General features: G+C 46.0%; 1 protein-coding gene across 3 annotated transcripts in view; it reads right to left on the reverse strand.

Annotated features, from left to right (window-relative positions):
- Nucleotides 1–21,612, reverse strand: part of LRRN2 (leucine rich repeat neuronal 2) — a 378,579-nt gene that overhangs the window by 51,011 nt on the left and 305,956 nt on the right. The window lies entirely within an intron of this gene.

A 21,612-nucleotide genomic window follows, 5' to 3' on the forward strand; every position in this document is an offset into this window, starting at 1 on the left:
TCAATAAAAATAGGTGTTGAAGTGACAAAAGCAGGACTGTCAGGATGCTGACTTGGAATATCCCCCAAATGAGAATGTGTGTCAGAACTTGTGGATTTACTTACTCATCCACCTATACATTCCTTTAGTGAACTAACGGCCAGATGTAGGAAGCCATTTGCGCCTCGCAAACGGCAAAAGCCGCCGTTTGCGAGGCGCAAAAGCCCTTACGCGATGCAGAATCACATTTTGCGAGTCGGTACCGACTCGCAAAATGTGATTCCGACTCGCAAATAGGAAGGGGTGTTCCCTTCCTATTTGCAACCGCATCGCGATGTAGAGTTGATTTGTGACCGCGAAAGCGGTCGCAAATCAACTCGCAGTTACCATCCACTTTAAGTGGATGGTAACTCATTCGCAAACGGAAGGGGTCCCGATGGGACCCCATCCTCTTTGTGAATGCAAACAAAAATATTTTTTCAGTGGTCTATGGACCACTGCCTACTCTGAAAAAACCTAAACAAATGGTTTCGTTTTTTTTTCTGTTTGCAGCTCGTTTTCCTTTAAGGAAAACGGGCTGCAAAAAGAAAAGAAAAAAAACTGCTTTATTAAGAAAGCAGTCACAGACATGGTGGTCTGCTGTCCCCAGCAGGCCACCATCTCCGTGAGTGCCTAGACTCGCTATGGGGTCGCAAACTGCGACCTAGCTCATAAATATTCATGAGGTGGGTCTTTGCGACCCCATAGCGAGTCGCAGAAGGTGTCTGAGACACCTTTCTGCATTTCCTTTTGCGAGTTGCAAATTGCGAGTCGCTGGGACTCGCAATTTGCAACTCCCAAAAGTAAACCTACCTACATCTGGCCCTATGCACCTGCTCCAGACATCTGTATGTAACCTACATTTCACTCATGCATTAACTCTACATGTTCTGCGAGCAATGTAAGCTTGTAACTCTGCAATACTGGATCTGTTCTGAGGAAAGCAAAGATTCCACTTATTGCTTTCTGTGAAAGAGGGAAGCTTGTTTTGCTATTGTGTACCTACTCTGTGAGGAAGTAAATCTTGTGCTGCTGTTGTCTGATTTGTACCTGCTTCTGTGATGCTACTCTAGCTGTACCTGTCCTCTAAAGGAGGGATTCTGAGCTGCTTCTGCCCAAGGTGTAGCTGTCCTATGGAGAGGGCTGTTTCCACAGCTGCTGCCCAATCTTATAAACAAACTGATAATTTGAATGCCATTGAATAACGTGTCAAGCCCAGTCAGAAGCTTTTATTGGACCTACAGCAGAACTAGTTGTGTGGCCCTGTCCCAGAGACACAGGTTTCAATCACAACTTCCCAGCTTGACCAAACTATGTGACCCAGAGCAATTATTTTTCTTACCCCCTGCTTCTTTTTCAGGGCTCATCGCATTTGAGAGTAGGATAAAATAATGTAGTTCAGGATGTGCACTGTACAAAACTCTCTTGCATATGGTTTAAATGGACCATAATTTTGCTTCATCAATGACAACAATAAAGGCCTTGTACAGGAGGTATAAGACAACCAACTTCCCTCTTGCATCGCTAATAAAGTTGTCACCAGGGCAGAAGAGGGCAACAATGCAATATCTATCCAAGATCTGAATTACAAAATGCCTAATCAGGAACTTGATTGCAATCCAAGCTTCAAGCTTAGCCAAACAGTGTGACACTAGTGTCAACATCAGGGCAGTGCGTGCTGTGCGGGCAACTGGAATGCAAAACCCCAGCACTTATGAGATAACGTAATTCATGCATTATGCTGATATGCTGTTGTTTAACCTTTTGCATTGCAGAGTTTAATCCTGAAGACTTATATTCAAGGTGCTTATAAATACTGTTTATTTGCAATGTAATGCTGCAGGCTTTGAGAGTGTGTTAGGGTGTGGTTCCTTTCCAGGGCCTTCTAGAAGCTTTCTCTGCAGCATGACTGGGTGTGGTTTGTGGGCTGGGCCAGACTCTATATAAGGGAGCCAGCCCAGCTCTATGTGCTCACTATTCAGAGGTCCCGGTGCAGAGCAGCAGCAACTTCCTGAGCTCCTGTTTCCGGAGGCCTACTTTGATCTTCCAGGCCTTGCCCTTCATTGTATTGGCGATCCTTGATCAGGGCGGTAAGACGGAGGTCGGGCTGGGCCCCCGATCCCGTTTTCAAAGGCATTTGAGTTCTTGGGCCTAATTTTCATGTTGAGAGAATTTACCTTGTGCGTGTGAATGTGCTCTTGTTTTTTTCTGACATTTACATGGTGGCATTTGAATCGGCAAGACGCACGATTCATTTCTCGTGTATAACTCTTGATATTCATTGTGCGCTACCATTTCTTGGCAGTTACATGATGGCATTCGAATCGGCAAGACGCGCGATTCATTTCTCGTGTTTAACTCTTGATATTCATTGTGCACTACCATTTCTTGGCAATTACATGGTGGCATTCGAATAAGCAAGACGCGCGATTCATTTCTCGTGTTTAACTCTTGATATTCATTTTACGCTACCATTTCGTGGCAGTTACATGGTGGCATTCCAATCGGCAAGACGCGCAATTAATTTCTCGTGTTTAACTCTTGATATTCATTGTCATTGTGCGCTATCATTTCTTGGCAGTTACATGGTGGCATTCGAATCGGCAAGACGTACGATTCATTTCTCGTGTTTAACTCTTGATACTCATTGTGCGCAACCATTTCATGGCATTTACATGGTGACATTCGAATCGGCAAGACGCGCGATTCATTCCTTATGTTTAACTCTTGATACTCATTGTGCGCAACCATTTCATGGCATTTACATGGTGACATTCGAATCGGCAAGACGCGCAATCCATTCCTTATGTTTAACTCTTGATACTCATTGTGTGCAACCATTTCATGGCATTTACATGGTGACATTCGAATCGGCAAGACACGCAATTGATTCCTTGTGTTTAACTCTTGATACTCACTGTGCGCAACCATTTCTTGGCATTTACAAGGTGGTATTCAAATCGGCAAGACATGCGATTCATTCCCGCAATTAAAAACTTGATGTTTCAGATCGCTTGCAGTGTGCGCGATCATTTCATGGCATTAGCATATTCTTGTTGAAATCAGCAATGTGCGCAATTCATGTTTCTGCATTTAAAACTAAGAGTTAAAATTCTAGATGTTACATTATATGTGCATAATAAGTCCCTTAATACAACTCCTATTGTTTTCCAGAAAAACATTCAGATTATTTTCTGGTCCTCATGAAAAAAGACCATGTTTGATTTTTGAAAACATAATTCTAGAGGGTTCTTATGATCCTAGTCAATGTGTAACTTTTCATTAAGAGATTCATTGAGAAGTTGTATTAATCATTCTTGATTCCTTCCCAGGTAACCAGACGTCTTGAGGCCTAGTTATTTAGGGCCATATGTACGAACACTTTTTCCCATACACACAGAATGGGTAAAAACCTTTGCTACATCTGGCACTTAGTCCATGCTTAAGTTATCCATGATTACAGTATGACAATGCTTAGAATCATAGTCTAGTAAAGATTAATGTGATATAATCTTGATATTGTGTGTGTTTAACCTTTTTGTTTCCTACAGGTCTCCTTCCCAGCTGTTCCCATCCTAATCCCCTTTTCCCCTGCTTGGACTCTCTCAGTCTCTGTGATTATTCTATCAGAGTCTAGGAGCTGTCTGGTGGTGGACATGTTGGGAACGTGCGCAGACCCCGAGGATCTGGTCTCCCTGACAACTAGGCAATTACCTTTCTCCACTGTGCCTCCTTTTCCACGATCACCACATTTGAGAGCACCTTTAAATAGTTTAAGATGTAAACTGTACAACAACCTCTCTTGTGTATGATTTAACAGAACAGAATGTTGCTAAATTTATAACAATAAAAGGCATATATAGGAAGAAACAAGACATCCGGCTTGCCTTGTGAGTCATTAATAAAATCGTCACTATGGAAAGGGTGTAGTTCGCTAATTTTACTAGAGGCCGTTCAGATCAGTGGCTTACGTGCTAAAGTAATCTAAGGTGCTAAAATGAAACAATCCAAAATATATTTTTTTAAGTACAAGTTCATGCCAGTCACCAACATTTGCAGAAGAGCAGGAGTTGCATGCTGAGCCAAGAGGTGGTCCCTTAAGCCCCCATGGCACTGCTTTTCCAGACAGGATGCACACTCGCCCAGACTCACCCTGGGACACATGCTGCATACTGACAACCTTGCCAATCGCCCGTTACAAGGCCAGCCCCATTGCACCTCTCCCTTCTGGTGCTGGGGTACATAACCTATGAAGTTCGACTTGTTTCACAACATTTGATGTTAAATACTATATTCCTGGGGATGACGTCTGAGCCCAGAGGGACAATAAACAATCACCTAAAAATGTTGATGGAAAGGAGAAGTAAGATCCATTGCTCATCCTTCCTGTTTTTAATTGTGTGATACGGAGACCCCAGTGAAAAATAAAAATAAATAACTCACCCACATAAAATTTTAATATAGGTCTGGCAGTTTAACAAAAAGCTAAATAAATGTCGAGATAAATGGCATGACCTCACCCAAACTAGGGAACCCATGATTATTAGACTGTACAGCCAGTGGACACTAGTACTCGTAAATGCTTACCAGAGAAAGTTATGGACCTCACTGATAAAACATACCACATTAGGTAGGTGAGCATTCATCATCTTTATGAGCACATTAAAGTATGCTAATTCACAACAGGTTTGGCTATTTCTTGCTGGAGTCTTCTATGTTCTTGTGTGTCTGATAATGAAAATTATACAACAGTCCTTTAACGCCTCTCACTTACTCTCTATTTTGTTAGCTACCTATGTTGTACCTGTCCTGTGTATGTGAGAGAATCATGCGATGTCCTTTCTGCTGCTGCCACCTGCCCTTTACTTATTATTTGTGTCAGGGACAGACAGACAGACTGCGGCTGCCCATGTTGTACCTTTATTGTGTTGTGAAGCTTGGTATAGACCTTTCTACTCACATTAGAAAAAAACAATCCATATTGCCAATGCTTGTTTTAATGCATGATGAGAGTGAAAGAATGAACCCTCATAAAATATATAAGCAGAGTATACTTCTTGTTTTATGCGTGAAACAAGCATTGTTTTTAAATGGAATAGGCAACTTTGTAAACTTTTGAAAAGTAGCTCCATTATTTGTATCACACCTCCAGGCAAATCGGGCATTTTACAGCACTTTGCTTGCTGGGGTTTTGTTTCCCATAAGGAAACTATTAAAAGGAAAACTACAAGCCCCACACTGCAATATGAGGTTGGAGGAAAAAAACTGATGATGGTATCCTATTTCCTGGTGCCAAAGCGCAGAGTTGTGGAATGCGAAATAAAATGTACTTCCTGGTTTGCTGCCTTTTTTTGCTTGTAGGCAATCACAGGTTAAACAGCCCAGTGGGTGAGAGGGCAGAAAAGACCTTTCAGGTGCAAATTCAAGCATTTCTTGCTAATGGGCCAAAGCTAACACTCACTGGAAAACCAGCTTGCTAAAAGAACCTATGTACCACAACAGTGCAAGCATCTGCACGTTAAACGTGTCTAGAGACAGAGAGAAAACAATCATTTGCAATGCACTAGGATTTCGCATTTGTCGGAGTTACAGCTATTCCCAGTTGTAAACTCCCCACCGGATTTTTCTTGCATTAAAAGAAAAAAACAGCGCGATCGCGCTGCTACAGTTCACTCATAATAATACCTATCGGCAAAAGTGCAATTGTGAACGTAACCGGCAAAAGTGCAATTAACTGTGTAACAAGGTCGATAGTATACAAAGCGCTCGACTTCTGCCCAGCAAGATCGTGCTGCGAAAATAGAGAAAAAATAGTCCACAAACCTGACGGGAAACAGCAAGCCTCGCATGTTTTCTGTACTTGGGTCGCTGCGCTCGAGAAGGGCTAACCACCGGAAAAGGCATGACGTGTGCGTGCCTTCCACTAATCAAAGCAAGCAGATTCTAACAGGCAAGCCAACGTGCCAATGAAAGACACTGACATGACGTTGACGGGGCTCCGAGCCCTTTTCTAATACCTAAAGCGTCTCGCTAGAGATACTCATGCGCAAGCGCATGCAACTCAGGCTCGACCCTAAAAACATAATGGCCTTTCACCCCGTCTTCTCCAGCCCATCCTCCGGATTTGTGTTTGGGGGATTTAGATGGAGCGCTCAAAACACCACTGTAACACACCCTGCTCCAAACAAAGTGCTGCACATGCAGCAGGTGCTGCCCTCAGAGGGTCATCAGGCCTGTGCTTTCTAAAGGCTTTGCGCTGCCCTTCCGTGGGGAGGCCTGACAAGGACCCCCCTCCCACCCTGCACACTTATGGCTGGACGGCTTGCACCTTGTGGCCCAGGACTCTCTTGCGTTCCTCCGCCCACCCTTGCCACACCCACCTCTAGTGCCACACTGATGGACTGCAATTCTAGTTAGGCTGCAATCAACTCAGTCCTTCCTCGGAGCTCCACACTTCTCCATTCAAACACCTCTCCTGTTGCTCCCTGCCTCTCAGCGAAAAGGGCGGCCCGGGAAGATTCCTACCACCAGTCTAATGGACTTTCACACAAGTGTACGCCACCTTTTGCAGGCTTCAGTAGGTTGGGGCTGTAGGAAAGTACCATCTTGCCTGGCATGTTACCCCCATATTTCACTGTATATATGTTGTTTTAGTCTATGTGTCACTGGGACCCTGCCAGGCAGGGCCCCAGTGCTCATTAGTATGTGTCCTGTATGTGTTCCCTGTGTGATGACTAACTGTCTCACTGAGGCTCTGCTAACCAGAACCTCAGTGGTTATGCTCTCTCTGCTTTCCAAATTGTCACTAACAGGCTAGTGACCAATTTCACCAATTCACATTGCATACTGGTACACCCATATAATTCCCTAGTATATGGTACTAAGGTACCCAGGGTATTGGGGTTCCAGGAGATCCCTATGGGCTGCAGCATTTCTTTTGCCACCCATAGATAGATCTGACAATTCTTACACAGGCCTGCCAGTGCAGCCTGAGTGAAATAACGTCCACGTTATTTCACAGCCATTTACCACTGCACTTAAGTAACTTATAAGTCACCTATATGTCTAACCTTCACCTGGTGAAGGTTGGGTGCAAAGTTACTTAGTGTGTGGGCACCCTGGCACTAGCCAAGGTGCCCCCACATTGTTCAGGGCAAATTCCCCGGACTTTGTGGGTGCAGGGACACCATTACACGCGTGCACTATACATAGGCCACTACCTATGTATAGCGTCACAATGGTAACTCCGAACATGGCCATGTAACATGTCTAAGATAATGGAATTGTCACCCCAATGCCATTCTGGCATTGGGGAGACAATTCCATGATCCCCCGGGTCTCTAGCACAGAACCAGAGTACTGCAAAACTGCCTTTCCGGGGATTCCACTGCAGCTGCTGCTGCTGACAACCCCTCAGACAGGTTTCTGTCCTCCTGGGGTCCAGGCAGCCCTGGCCCAGGAAGGCAGAACAAAGAACTTCCTCTGAGAGAGGGTGTTACACCCTCTCCCTTTGGAAATAGGTGTCAGGGCTGGGGAGGAGTAGCCTCCCCCAGCCTCTGGAAATGCTTTGATGGGCACAGATAGTGCCCATCTCTGCATAAGTCAGTCTACACCGGTTCAGGGATCCCCCAGCCCTGCTCTGGCGCGAAACTGGACAAAGGAAAGGGGAGTGACTACTCCCCTGACCTGCACCTCCCAGGGGAGGTGCCCAGAGCTCCTCCAGCGTGCCCCAGACCTCTGCCATCTTGGATTCAGAGGTGTGCTGGCACACTGGACTGCTCTGAGTGGCCAGTGCCAGCAGGTGGTGTCAGAGACTCCTTCTGATAGGCTCTTACCTCTCTTAGTAGCCAATCCTCCTTCATAGGTAGCCAAACCTCCATTTCTGGCTATTTAGGGTCTCTGCTTTGGGGAATTCTTTAGATAACGAATGCAAGAGCTCACCAGAGTTCCTCTGCATCTCCCTCTTCACCTTCTGCCAAAGGATTGACCGGTGACTGCTCAGGACGCCTGCAAAACCGCAACAATAGCAAGACTACTACTAGCAACCTTGTATCGCTTCATCCTGCCGGCTTTCACGACTGTTGCCAGGTGGTGCATGCTCTGGGGGTAGCCTGCCTCCTTCGTGCACCAGGAGCTCTGAAGAAATCTCCCGTGGGTCGACGGAATCTTCCCCCTGCAACCGCAGGCAACAAATGACTGCATCACCGGTCCTCTGGGTCCCCTCTCAGCACGACGAGCGTGGTCCCTGGAACTCAGCAACTCTATCCAAGTGACTCCCACAGTCCAGTGACTCTTCAGTCCAAGTTTGGTGGAGGTAAGTCCTTGCCTCCCCACGCTAGACTGCATTGCTGGGTACTGCGTGATTTGCAGCTGCTCCGGCTCCTGTGCACTCTTCCAGGATTTCCTTCATGCACAGCCAAGCCTGGGTCCCCGACTCTCTAACCTGCAGTGCACAACCTTCTGAGTTGTCCTCCGGCGTCGTGGGACTCCCTTTTGTGACTTCGGGTGGACTCCGGTTCACTTTTCTTCTAAGTGCCTGTTCGGGTACTTCTGCGGGTGCTGCCTGCTTCTGTGAGGGCTCCCTGACTTGCTGGGCGCTCCCTCTGTCTCCTCACCCAAGTGGCGACATCCTGGTCAGTCCTGGGCCACAGCAGCATCCAAAAACCCTAACTGCGACCCTTGCAGCTAGCAAGGCTTGTTTGTGGTCTTTCTGCGTGGGAATACCTCTGCAAGCTTCTTCATTACGTGGGACATCCATCCTCCAAAGGGGAAGTTCCTAGTCCTCTTCGTTCTTGCAAAACACCAAGCTTCTTCCATCCGGTGGCAGCTTCCTTGCACCCTCAGCTGGCATTTCCTGGGCTCCTGCCCACTCTCAACACTGTTGCGACTCTTGGACTTGGTCCCCGTGTCTTACAGGTACTCAGGTCCGGAAATCCACTGTTGTTGCATTGCTGATGTTGGTTTTCCTTGCAGAATCCCCCTATCACGACTTCTGTGTTCTCTGGGGGTAGTAGGTGCACTTTACACCTACCTTTCAGGATCTTGGGGTGGGCTATTTTTCTAACCCTCACTGTTTTCTTACAGTCCCAGCTACCCTCTACAAGCTCTCATAGGTTTGGGGTCCATTCGTGGTTCGCATTCCACTTTTGGAGTATATAGTTTGTGTTGCCCCTATATCTATGTGCTCCTATTGCAATCTATAGTAACTTTACACTGCTTGCATTACTTCCTTTTGCTATTACTTGCATAATTTTGGTTATGGTACATATATCTTGTGTATATTTCTCATCCTCATACTGAGGGCACTCACTGAGATACTTTTGGCATATTGTCATAATTTATTTTAGTATATCTGTGTATTGTGTTTTCTTATGATATTGTGCATATGACACCAGTGGTATAGCAGGAGCTTTACATGTCTCCTAGTTCAGCCTAAGCTGCTTTGCCATAGCTACCTTCTATCAGCCTTAGCTGCTAGAAACACCTCTTCTACACTAACAAGGGATAACTGGACCTGGCACAAGGCGTAAGTACCTCTGGTACCCACTACAAGCCAGGCCAGCCTCCTACACTGGTTGTGCAGCGGTGGGATAAGTACTTGTAACTACTTACCACTTTGACATTGTGTACTTTTCATAAGAGAATAATATACAAAACAAGTTCAGTGTATGTACACCTAACCAAAATGTTTTGCTTTTCTCCTCTTACACTTTCTACTAAGTGCTGAAAAGTACTCTTAAACTTCTAAAAAGTTCTAAAAAGTTTGAAAAAGTTATTTTTCTCTGTTCTTTAAAAAGTTCTGAATTTTTTTTTCTCTTCTCACTGTCTCTAAACCTTCTTCTATCATGTCTGATGTAGGTACTGCTCTTAAATCGGTTAATACTACTTATGACAATTTAAACTTCAAGAGCCTAAGGAGTCTCTGCATTGATAGAGGTTTAGTGATAGGAAAGAACCCTTCAAGAGAATTTCTGTTTAACATGCTCATTGAGAATGATAAGTCCCTAGCTGGCACTTCAACTGATAAATTAGTAGATAGCTCACATTCTGACTCAGGGGAACCCCTTGAGGGAGGTGAGGAGGGTTCTCTTCCAAATCTGCCCCTCAGCAGACCTCAGAGCAATGCTGGTAGTAATAGAAGCTCCCATCATAGTAGGGATGTTTTTGTTCCTGGAGGCCAGGTTGTTAGAGTCCAAGCTGTTAGGGACAGATCTCCCTCTGTTATTTCCAATTTGTCCTCAGTGTCCAAGCATTCCCAACCCACCCACCCTTAAGACAACATGTTAGAAAGGGAACTCAAAAAGTTGAGAGTGGAAGAGACCAGGCTGAAGCTTAAACAGCAACAGCTGGCTCTAGACAGGGAATCCCTAGACCTGGAAAAGGAGAGACAGAGATTGGGGTTTGGACCCCATGGTGGCAGCAGCAGTATTCCTGATAGTAATCCTGTGAAAGAGCATGATTCCAGGAATCTGCATAAGATAGTTCCCCTTTACAAGGAGGGGGATGACATTAACAAGTGGTTTGCTGCACTTGAGAGGGCCTGTATGGTACAGGGGGTCCCTCAAAGGCAGTGGGCTGCTATATTGTGGCTATCTTTCAATGGAAAGGGTATGGATAGGCTCCTTACTGTTAGAGAAAGTGTTGCTAACAATTTTGAAGTTTTGAAGGATGCACTCTTGGATGGATTTGGCTTAACCACTGAACAATACAGGTTTAAGTTCAGAGACACCAGAAAAGAGACCTCACAAGACTGGATAGACTTTGTTGACTGTTCAGTGAAGGCCTTGGAGGAGTGGTTACATGGCAGTAAAGTTTCTGACTATGAAAGCCTGTATAATCTTATTCTGAGAGAGCATATTCTGAATAACTGTGTGTCTGACTTGTTACACCAATATCTAGTGGACTCAGATCTGACCTCTCCCCAAGAATTGGGAAAGAAGGCAGACAAATGGGTCAGAACAAGAGTGAACAGAAAAGTTCATACAGGGGGTGACAAGGATGGCAAGAAGAAGGATGGTAAGTCTTCTGACAAGGGTGGGGACAAAAGTAAAACTGAGTCTTCATCAGGCCCACAAAAACACTCTGGTGGGGGGGGGGAGGTCCAAATCCTCTTCAAATCATGTTAAAAAGCCTTGGTGTTATTTATGTAAAGTAAAAGGCCATTGGACAACTGATGCCAGTTGTCCAAAGAAAAACACCAAACCTCCCACTACCACAACCCCTACTGCAAACTTTAGTGCCCCTAGTAATAGCAGTGGTGGTGGGAGCAAACCTACTAATAGCCAATCCAAGGGAGTAGCTGGGCTCACTTTTGGTAATTTAGTTGGGGTTGGTCTTGTTAGGGAGACCACAGAGGCTGTGTTAGTCTCAGAAGGTGCCACTGATTTGGCCACCTTAGCTGCGTGTCCCCTTAATATGGATAAGTACAAGTAACTTATCCTAATAAATGGTGTTCAGGTTCAGGCCTACAGGGACACAGGTGCCAGTGTTACCATGGTAATAGAGAAACTGGTACACCCTGAACAACACCTACTTGGTCACCAGTACCAAGTGACAGACGCTCATAACAACACTCTTAGCCACCCCATGGCTGTTGTGAATCTCAACGGGGGGGGGGTTACTGGTCCAAAGAAAGTTGTGGTTGCTTCAGATTTACCTGTAGACTGTCTACTAGGAAATGATTTAGAGACATCAGCTTGGGCAGAAGTGGAGTTGGAGGCTCATGCAGCAATGCTGGGCATTCCTGGGCATATTTTTGCTTTGACAAGGGCTCAGGACAAAAAGCAAAAAGGACAGGGTAACTTGGATCCTCGAACAACGGACCAAGTGCTCCCTAAAGCTAGGGGTAGCAAGGGTAAATCCCTACCCACTATCCCTCCCTCTACAGATGATTCTCCTTCTGATGAAGAATAATTTCCTCCCTGTGCAGAACCTTCCCCAGATGAGCTGGCAGCAGACACTGCTGAGCTTTTGGGTGGAGGGGGGCCTGCCAGGGAAGAGTTGAGTGTGGCACAGCAATCCTGTCCCACATTAGAGGGTCTCAGACAGCAAGCTGTCAAGCAGCAAAATGGGGATGTCAGTGACTCACATACAGTTTACTGGGAGGACAACCTCTTGTACACAGAGGCAAGGGACCCAAAACCTGGAACAGCCAGGAGATTGGTCATTCCCCTGCAGTACAGAGAGTTCCTCCTAACTCTGGCACATGACATTCCTTTGGCTGGGCATTTGGGCCAGATCAAAACATGGGAAAGGCTTGTCCCCCTGTTTCACTGGCCTAGGATGTCAGAGGACACAAAAGATTTTTGTAAGTCTTGCGTGACCTGCCAAGCCAGTGGCAAGACTGGTGGCACACCAAAGGCTCCCCTTATTCCACTAACTGTGGTTGGGGATCCCTTTGAAAGGGTACGGGTTGACATAGTTGGCCCCCTTGACCCTCCTACTGCTTCAGGCAATAGATTTATCTTGGTGGTTGTGGACCATGCCACAAGATATCCTGAAGCAATTCCTCTAAGGACCACTACAGCACCTGCAGTGGCAAAAGCCCTCCTGGGAATATTTTCCAGGGTGGGTTTCCCAAAAGAGGTTGTATCAGACAGGGGTAGCAACTTTATGTCTGCATACTTGAAAGCTATGTCTAAGGAATGTGGTGTAACATACAAATTCACCACACCTTATCATCCACAAACTAAAGAACTGGTAGAGAGGTTTAACAAAACTCTCAAAGGAATGATAATGGGACTCCCTGAAAAACTCAGGAGGAGATGGGATGTCATGTTACCTTACCTCCTTTTTGCTTACAGGGAGGTACCCCAGAAAGGAGTGGGCTGCAGCCCCTTTGAACTCCTCTTTGGGCACCCTGTAAGAGGTCCCCTAGCGCTTGTGAAGGAGGGTTGGGAACAACCTTTAAAAGCTCCCAAACAAGACATAGTGGACTATGTACTTGGCCTAAGATCCAGAATGGCTGAGTACATGAAAAAGGCCAGTAAAAACCTTCAGGCCAGCCAAGAGCTCCAAAAGCAATGGCATGACCAGAAGGCTGTTCTGATTCAGTACCAACCAGGACAGAAGGTGTGGGTATTGGAGCCTGTGGCCCGAAGAGCACTCCAAGACAAATGGAGTGGACCCCACCTAATTGTTGAAAAGAAGGGCGAGGTCACCTACTTGGTTGACCTGGGCACTGCCAGGAGTCCCTTAGGGTGCTCCATGTCAACCGCCTAAAACCCTACTATGACAGGGCTGATCTCACCCTGCTCATGGCAACAGATGAAGGACAGGAAGAAGAGAGTGACCCTCTCCCTGATCTCTTCTCTTCCACTGAAGATGATGCTTTAGTGGAGGGAGTAGTTTTGGCAGACTGTCTTACTGCAGAACAGAAAGACAACTGCATAAATCTCCTTGGACAGTTTTCTGAACTCTTTTCAACTGTGCCAGACACCACATCTTGGTGTGAACACACAATTGATACTGGAGACAGCATGCCTGTCAAAAGTAAAATCTATAGGCAGCCTGTCCATGTCAGGGACTGCATAAAGCAAGAAGTTCAGAAAATGCTTGATCTAGGAGTGGTTGAACTTTCTGAAAGCCTATGGGCCTCTCCTGTGGTGCTTGTACCAAAGCCTCACTCAAAAGATGGAAAAAGGAAGATGAGGTTTTGTGTAGATTACAGAGGTCTCAACCAGGTAACAAAAACTGATGCTCACCCTATACCCAGGGCAGATGAGCTCATAGATACACTGGCATCTGCCAAGTATCTAAGCACCTTTGATTTGACTGCAGGGTATTGGAAGATCAAATTGGCAGAGGATGCTAAAGCTAAAACAGCATTTTCAACTATAGGAGGGCACTACCAATTTACAGTGATGCCCTTTGCGTTGAAAAATGCACCTGCCACTTTTCAGAGGTTGGTGAATACAGTCCTGCAAGGGTTGGAGGCTTTTAGTGCAGCATATCTAGATGATATAGCTGTCTTTAGCTCCACCTGGGATGATCGCCTGGTCCACCTGTGGAAAGTTTTGGAGGCCCTGCAAAAGGCAGGCCTCACTAGCAAGGCCTCAAAGTGCCAGATAGGGCAGGGAAAGGTGGTTTATCTGGGACACCTGGTAAGTGGAGAACAGATTGCACCACTTCAGGGGAAAATCCAGACAATCATGGATTGGGTTCCCCCTACAACTCAGACCCAGGTGAGAGCCTTCCTAGGCCTCACTGGGTATTACAGGAGATTCATTAAAAACTATGGCTCCATTGTAGCCCCACTTAATGATCTCATTAGCAAGAAGATGCCTAAAAAGGTATTGTGGACAGCTAGCTGTCAGAAAGCTTTTGAGGAGCTCAAACAGGCCGTGTGCACTGCACCTGTCCTAAAAAGCCCATGTTACTCCAAGAAATTCATTGTTCAAACTGATGCATCTGAATTAGGGGTAGGGGCAGTCTTATCAGAACTTAATTCTGAGGGCCAGGATCAACCAGTTGCTTTTATCAGCAGAAGGTTGACCCCTAGAGAAAAGCGTTGGTCTGCCATTGAGAGGGAGGCCTGGTCTGGGCACTGAAGAAGTTAAGGCCATACCTGTTTGGCACTCACTTCATTGTTCAGACAGACCACAAACCTCTACTTTGGCTAAAACAAATGAAAGGTGAAAATCCTAAATTGTTGAGGTAGTCCATATCTCTATAGGGGATGGACTATACAGTGGAACATAGACCTGGGAGTACCCACTCCAATGCAGATGGACTCTCCAGATATTTCCACTTAGACAATGAAGACTCATCAGGTCATGGCTAGTCTTATTGTCCTTCGTTTGGGGGTGGGTTGTGTAGGAAAGTACCATCTTGCCTGGCATGTTACCCCCATACTTCACTGTGTATATGTTGTTTTAGTCTATGTGTCACTGGGACCCTGCAAGGCAGGGCCCCAGCGCTCATAAGTATGTGCCCTGTATGTGTTCCCTGTGTGATGACTAACTGTCTCACTGAGGCTCTGCTAACCAGAACCTCAGTGGTTATGCTCTCTCTGCTTTCCAAATTGTCACTAACAGGCTAGTGACCAATTTCACCAATTCACATTGGCATACTGGTACACCCATATAATTCCCTAGTATATGGTACTAAGGTACCCAGGGTATTGGGGTTCCAGGAGATCCCTATGGGCTGCAGCATTTCTTTTGCCACCCATAGGGAGATCTGACAATTCTTACACAGGCCTGCCAGTGCAGCCTGAGTGAAATAACGTCCACGTTATTTCACAGCCATTTACCACTGCACTTAAGTAACTTATAAGTCACCTATATGTCTAACCTTCACCTGGTGAAGGTTGGGTGCAAAGTTACTTAGTGTGTGGGCACCCTGGCACTAGCCAAGTTGCCCCAACATTGTTCAGGGCAAATCCCCGGAATTTGTGAGTGCGGGGACACCATTACACGCGTGCACTATACATAGGTATGTATTGCGTCACAATGGTAACTCCGAACTTGGCCATGTAACATGTCTAAGATCATGGAATTGTCACCCCAATGCCATTCTGGCATTGGGGAGACAATTCCATGATCCCCCGGGTCTCTAGCACAGAACCCGGGTACTGCCAAACTGCCTTTCCGGGGTTTCCACTGCAACTGCTGCTGCCGCCAACGCCTCAGACAGGTTTCTGCACTCCTGGGGTCCAGGCAGCCCTGGCCCAGGAAGGCAGAACAAAGGACTTCCTCTGAGAGAGGGTGTTACACCCTCTCCCTTTGGAAATAGGTGTCAGGGCTGGGGAGGAGTAGCCTCCCCCAGCCTCTGGAAATGCTTTGATGCGCACAGATGGTGCCCATCTCTGCATAAGCCAGTCTACACCGGTTCAGGGATCTCCTAGCCGTGCTCTGGCGCAAAACTGGACAAAGGAGAGGGGAGTGACCACTCCCCTGACCTGCACCTCCCGGGGGAGGTGCCCAGAGCTCCTCCAGCGTGCCCCAGACCTCTGCCATCTTGGATTCAGAGGTGTGCTGGCACACTGGACTGCTCTGAGTGGCCAGTGCCAGCAGGTGACGTCAGAGACTCCTTCTGATAGGCTCTTACCTCTCTTAGTAGCCAATCCTCCTTCCTAGGTAGCCAAACCTCCTTTTCTGGCTATTTAGGGTCTCTGCTTTGGGGAATTCTTTAGATAACGAATGCAAGAGCTCACCAGAGTTCCTCTGCATCTCCCTCTTCACCTTCTGCCAAAGGATCGACCGGTGACTGCTCAGGACGCCTGCAAAACCGCAACAAAGTAGCAAGACGACTACTAGCAACCTTGTATTGCTTCAGCCTGCCGGCTTTCTCGACTGTTTCCAGGTGGTGCATGCTCTGGGGGTAGCCTGCCTCCTTCTTGCACCAGGAGCTCTGAATAAATCTCCCGTGGATCGACTGAATCTTTCCCCTGCAACCGCAGGCAACAAAAGACTGCATCACCGGTCCTCTGGGTCCCCTCTCAGCACAACGAGCGTGGTCCCTGGAACTCAGCAACTCTATCCAAGTGACTCCCACAGTCCAGTGACTCTTCAGTCCAAGTTTGGTGGAGGTAAGTCCTTGCCTCCCCACGCTAGACTGCATTGCTGGGTACTGCGTGATTTGCAGCTGCTCCGGCTCCTGTGCACTCTTCCAGGATTTCCTTCATGCACAGCCAAGCCTGGGTCCCCGACACTCTAACTTGCAGTGCACAACCTTCTGAGTTGTCCTCCGGCGTCGTTGGACTCCCTTTTGTGACTTCAATTGTCTCTGGTTCACTTTTCTTCTAAGTGCCTGTTCAGGTACTTCTGCGGGTGCTGCCTGCTTCTGTGAGGGCTCCCTGACTTGCTGGGCACCCCCTCTGTCTCCTCATCCAAGTGGCAACATCCTGGTCCCTCATGGGCCACAGCAGCATCCAAAAACCCTAACCGTGACCCTTGCAGCTAGCAAGGCTTGTTTGCGGTCTTTCTGCGTGGGAACACCTCTGCAAGCTTCTTCACGACGTGGGACATCCATCCTCCAAAGGGGAAGTTCCTAGTCCTCTTCGTTCTTGCAAAACACCAAGCTTCTTCCATCCGGTGGCAGCTTCCTTGCACCTTCAGCTGGCATTTCCTGGGTTCCTGCCCACTCTCGCCACTGTCACGATTCTTGGACTTGGTCCCCTTGTCTTACAGGTACTCAGGTCTGGAAATCCACTGTTGTTGCATTGCTGATGTTGGTTTTCCTTGCAGAATCCCCCTATCACGACTTCTGTGCTCTCTGGGGGTAGTAGGTGCACTTTACACCTACCTTTCAGGGTCTTGGGGTGGGCTATTTTTCTAACCCTCACGGTTTTCTTACAGTCCCAGCAACCCTCTACAAGCTCCCATAGGTTTGGGGTCCATTCGTGGTTCGCATTCCACTTTTGGAGTATATGGTTTGTGTTGCCTCTATACCTATGTGCTCCTATTGCAATCTATTGTTTGCAATCTATTGTAACTTTACACTGCTTGCATTACTTCCTTTTGCTATTACTTGCATAATTTTGGTTATAGTACATATATCTTGTGTATATTTCTCCTCCTCATACTGAGGGTACTCACTGAGATACTTTTGGCATATTGTCATAAAAATAAAGTATCTTTATTTTTAGTATATCTGTGTATTGTGTTTTCTTATGATATTGTGCATATGACACCAGTGGTATAGTAGGAGCTTTACATGTCTCCTAGTTCAGCCTAAGCTGCTTTGCCATAGCTACCTTCTATCAGCCTTAACTGCTAGAAACACCTCTTCTACACTAATAAGGGATAACTGGACCTGGCACAAGGTGTAAGTACCTCTGGTACCCACTACAAGCCAGGCCAGCCTCCTACAGGGGCTGCCACTGCTCATCTGCTGCCGTCAGCTAACTATCAGCTGAGGTTCAGTAACTGCCCAATAACTAGCGCACCGTGTACAGGCCACAACCCCTGAGGGGGCAAGATCCGGAGCAGAAACAGGAGCCTGGTCAGGAGCTCTATCGATCCACAGCCTTCACCTCCCCCCCCCCACACAGTATTTTTTTTAAAGTTTTACTGCCATAATAGGTCAAAAATGTGGAACACAAACACTATGGCCTTATTCCTGAAGATGTCCTGATAGACATCTTGACTTCATAATCCAACTACATCAGAGTGATCCTGTGGGACAGAGGCACAATCAGCCTGGCTCTGATAAAGGCACCCCAGCTTCGCTGCAAAAAGAACCAGTATTCCAAAAATACTTTGAATCCCCTATAAACTTCACCTTTTCACAAAGATCAGGCCCTGGAACACAAGCTCCTCAAAGTAAGACACCCTGCCTGAGTGTTACAGAATTCTGTCTTCTGTAGACCTTCTTCAGGCAGCATCCCCTGCAGTGTAGGCAGATTCCAAAGTTTGAACAATATGGTCTCCTCGAGCTACACAGGTTCCTCCTTTGCAAACACATGCAGCTCTTAAGTACTAAAAATGACCCCTCAGTGGCTTCTATCATACACTCTCACTTTGTTCACTAGGTTTGTCCTCCCTGGAAAGCTCCCAGGCCTCTGTCTGTCACCATCCCAACCGCAATTAGGTGAGCTGATAATTATCAAGCAAGCATCCAAATGTGATACTTTTTTGTATCCTTAAGTATAAAGCAAACATCCTACTGTGACGTTTATGAGTCTGAAATTATCTGCAGGGTGGACAGGGTCATGGGGTATATTGTTATGTCATTCGCTCGAGCTGTTTGCACATTAAATAAGTTTCCCTAGTTCATGCTACTTGCAGTCAGGATGATGTCACTATAGAGATGCTAGCATCTGCATCCCTCAGGTCGACGAGTCATACTACATTTACAAAAATTGACTCCAAATCTGGTGATTGTTTATGAGCAATTGTTTCTGAGCAAAATATTAGTACCTTTAGCCCACACTCTAGGGCACACCCTATCTTTTGGGCGATTGTCGAAATATCAGTAGCAGAAACATTGTAATACCAAAATATCATGGCCAAAATATTTAGGATCAAAATATCAAGAAAGTAAGTACTTGCAAGTAAGTATAAATTTACTATTCTTAACTCCACATGTACATACCTTCCTTGAAGAAGATATATATAACCTATTGGCGGTCCCCAGTAGGTAGCATTAGTAATAGAAAATATGTTTTTTGACTTCCCTACATCTTTGGAGCTGTCGGACGAATCTTCACCAAATGTGCCAAAAAAGTGCCCTCTAGGGTCTTGTTGTGCATGGAAAGTTTCGTCAAGCGGGGGCCAAGAAAAAGGGGGTGCATCAATATTCTGAAGTCAGTATTAAGGTGGAACGCCCTTTTGGGAATTGCTCTATGTGGAAGGATCAGATTGGCCTGTTGGAGAGATGGGATCTTTCATGGACACATGATGGGCGTTTTCACGATGGGTTGTCACCACAGCCCAAATAGCCATGTGGCTTTTATTCTTTGGAGGGACTTTCCATAACTGAATCCTTAAGAATTCTGAACTTGTGACTTTACCTGTTGGACCTCACACCTCTGGGACATCTCTCAGAGAGGCCTTGTGTGTTTCGTGGTTATTTTATTTTATTTATTACTATTTGCTGACTACTGCTTAGGATGGCCCTTCTGCTTTTGTGACATTTTTTTACCTTTCGATTAACTCTGTTCTCTGCCTATGTCTCTACAGTAAAAATCAACATACAAAAGGAAGTGCTGATGAAATTCCATAAAACAACATCCAGTATTTCTCCTGGAGAATTAAACTAAATACCACAGATTCTTTCGAGTGTCTCTGAGGGCTTTCAAAACTGTGAGAGGGTTGGCCAATACCACCTGCCAAGTGATCCTTTCATCTTATTATATACTTTTTGGCTCATTAATTTCAGGCTCCCAGATTACTTCAAAGGTACTTAAAACTGCACAGGGCTCATGAAATCTGCAGCCTCTCATCCCTCAACTAGTACTTACAGATTGCCAGTCCAAACATTGCTAGCCAATGTTCCTATTCAAGAGCAGGGCTTGTAACGTAATCCTGTCTGCCTATGATGTTGCCATATCAGGTTTTTCTTCCTTTTCAGTTTGTGGAATTCTCTGTGCACCTTCTGGCTATCTTCTTTAGTTTCTCATCATTCACTTCTTCTTTTATTGATCAACTAATCCGTGTGTCTCTTTCCTCCCAGCTCTGTTGATTTTCCTAGAGTTTGCTCCTTCGATAAAATCTCTAGAATGCCCAACTTTGGCCATACGACCTTCTCAAGGTCATCTTCAAGGTTTTTCATTTGAAGCACTGTAGTTTCAGGAGAGAGACATTGACAGACTGGAGCGTGTGTGGAGCAGCTGCACTGGGCTGCGATACAGGTTCTCTGAGGGGATTGTTCTAAGCAGAGTTTTCTGTTTTTGCCAGTCGGCCACCTCTCTATCGCTTCTGGAACTGAACCTCAGATTCAATGAGGACAGCACTGGTCAGGGAGCTCTCTCACTTAAGAACCTATGGTGAGACCCTCTTACCTTTAGTCACTGAACCAGCATTGCGTACATAAGTTCCTAGCATGGGTTCCAATGCAGACACCTTCTTAAAAACTATACAGTTGAAATATATAGTGATCCTTACTCCTTGTTGTAACTGAGTTTGCAATCATCTCGTCCCATACTTCAGCGTTTACCACCAATGTCTGATTGCAGAAGCAAGTAGGCTGTATCTAGCATGTTCTTCCCTACAGCCTGGATGCTGGGTTCTATAAATAGAAGGTTGAGACCGGACTCCATAGATACCTTCACTTCTAACTGGTGGCAGTGCTCAGCACGCCCTTGACTGCTCCAACAGCAGCTCTTAGTGGACAGGTACTAGATACAGGATAATATGCTATCACTGACATTTAGCAAATATAACTGTCCAGATATTTATAAACTTTTCTGAAACAGCATATTTTTGAATTTGCAAAATAATTTTAGTGCAGTAAAACTGGACACTGGATGAAAATAGGAACGTTTTACCACTAACTGCTCCAAAGTTGTGACCCCCAAAAGTTTGTAGCAAAAGTGGGTGCTAGCGAACTCATAAGAAACAATAAGGCTCATGTTATGACTTTCAGCACGGTGGATGGTGAATTCACTGTTCTTGTTGCTGAATGTTTTGCTGAATGATCCAATGTTATCCCATAGAGGGACTTTGCAGTACCTTGTGTCTGGAAAAGCAACTGACTGTACGATCACGACGGACAGGACCCCTCTGAATGTAATTTGTTTGGCCTTCTTCAATTTGTATGAATAACAAAAGCTGAGTTTTGAGGTGATGGGCCAAGGGAAGAAAGAACAATATGGAATAATCTTTTGTTATCATGCAAGGAACCTTATGGTCCAGGGAGGATGAAAGTCTTAGATCTCCCATGCTTCAAGATGAGGGCACGGCCATAGGATAAGCGAACATTGCAGACACATTAATGGCAGAGAAACAGTTCTTGTGAAGTGGGCAATGCTGGGTTTCAGGGTATTCAAATGGAAGAGAGGTCACAGAAGTGTGCAGGAAAACTTTGGAGTGATGGAGTCCTACTCCAAGGTCCCAGTCAGTCTTACCCAGACTGAGTCTCTATAATTTGCACACGTTTGGTCACTGCTTCCCCATGCTTGAGCCCAGGCTGTGGAACTCGAGAGAGCAA

Source organism: Pleurodeles waltl, chromosome 6 (assembly GCF_031143425.1).
Source record: "Pleurodeles waltl isolate 20211129_DDA chromosome 6, aPleWal1.hap1.20221129, whole genome shotgun sequence".
NCBI lineage: Eukaryota > Metazoa > Chordata > Amphibia > Caudata > Salamandridae > Pleurodeles > Pleurodeles waltl.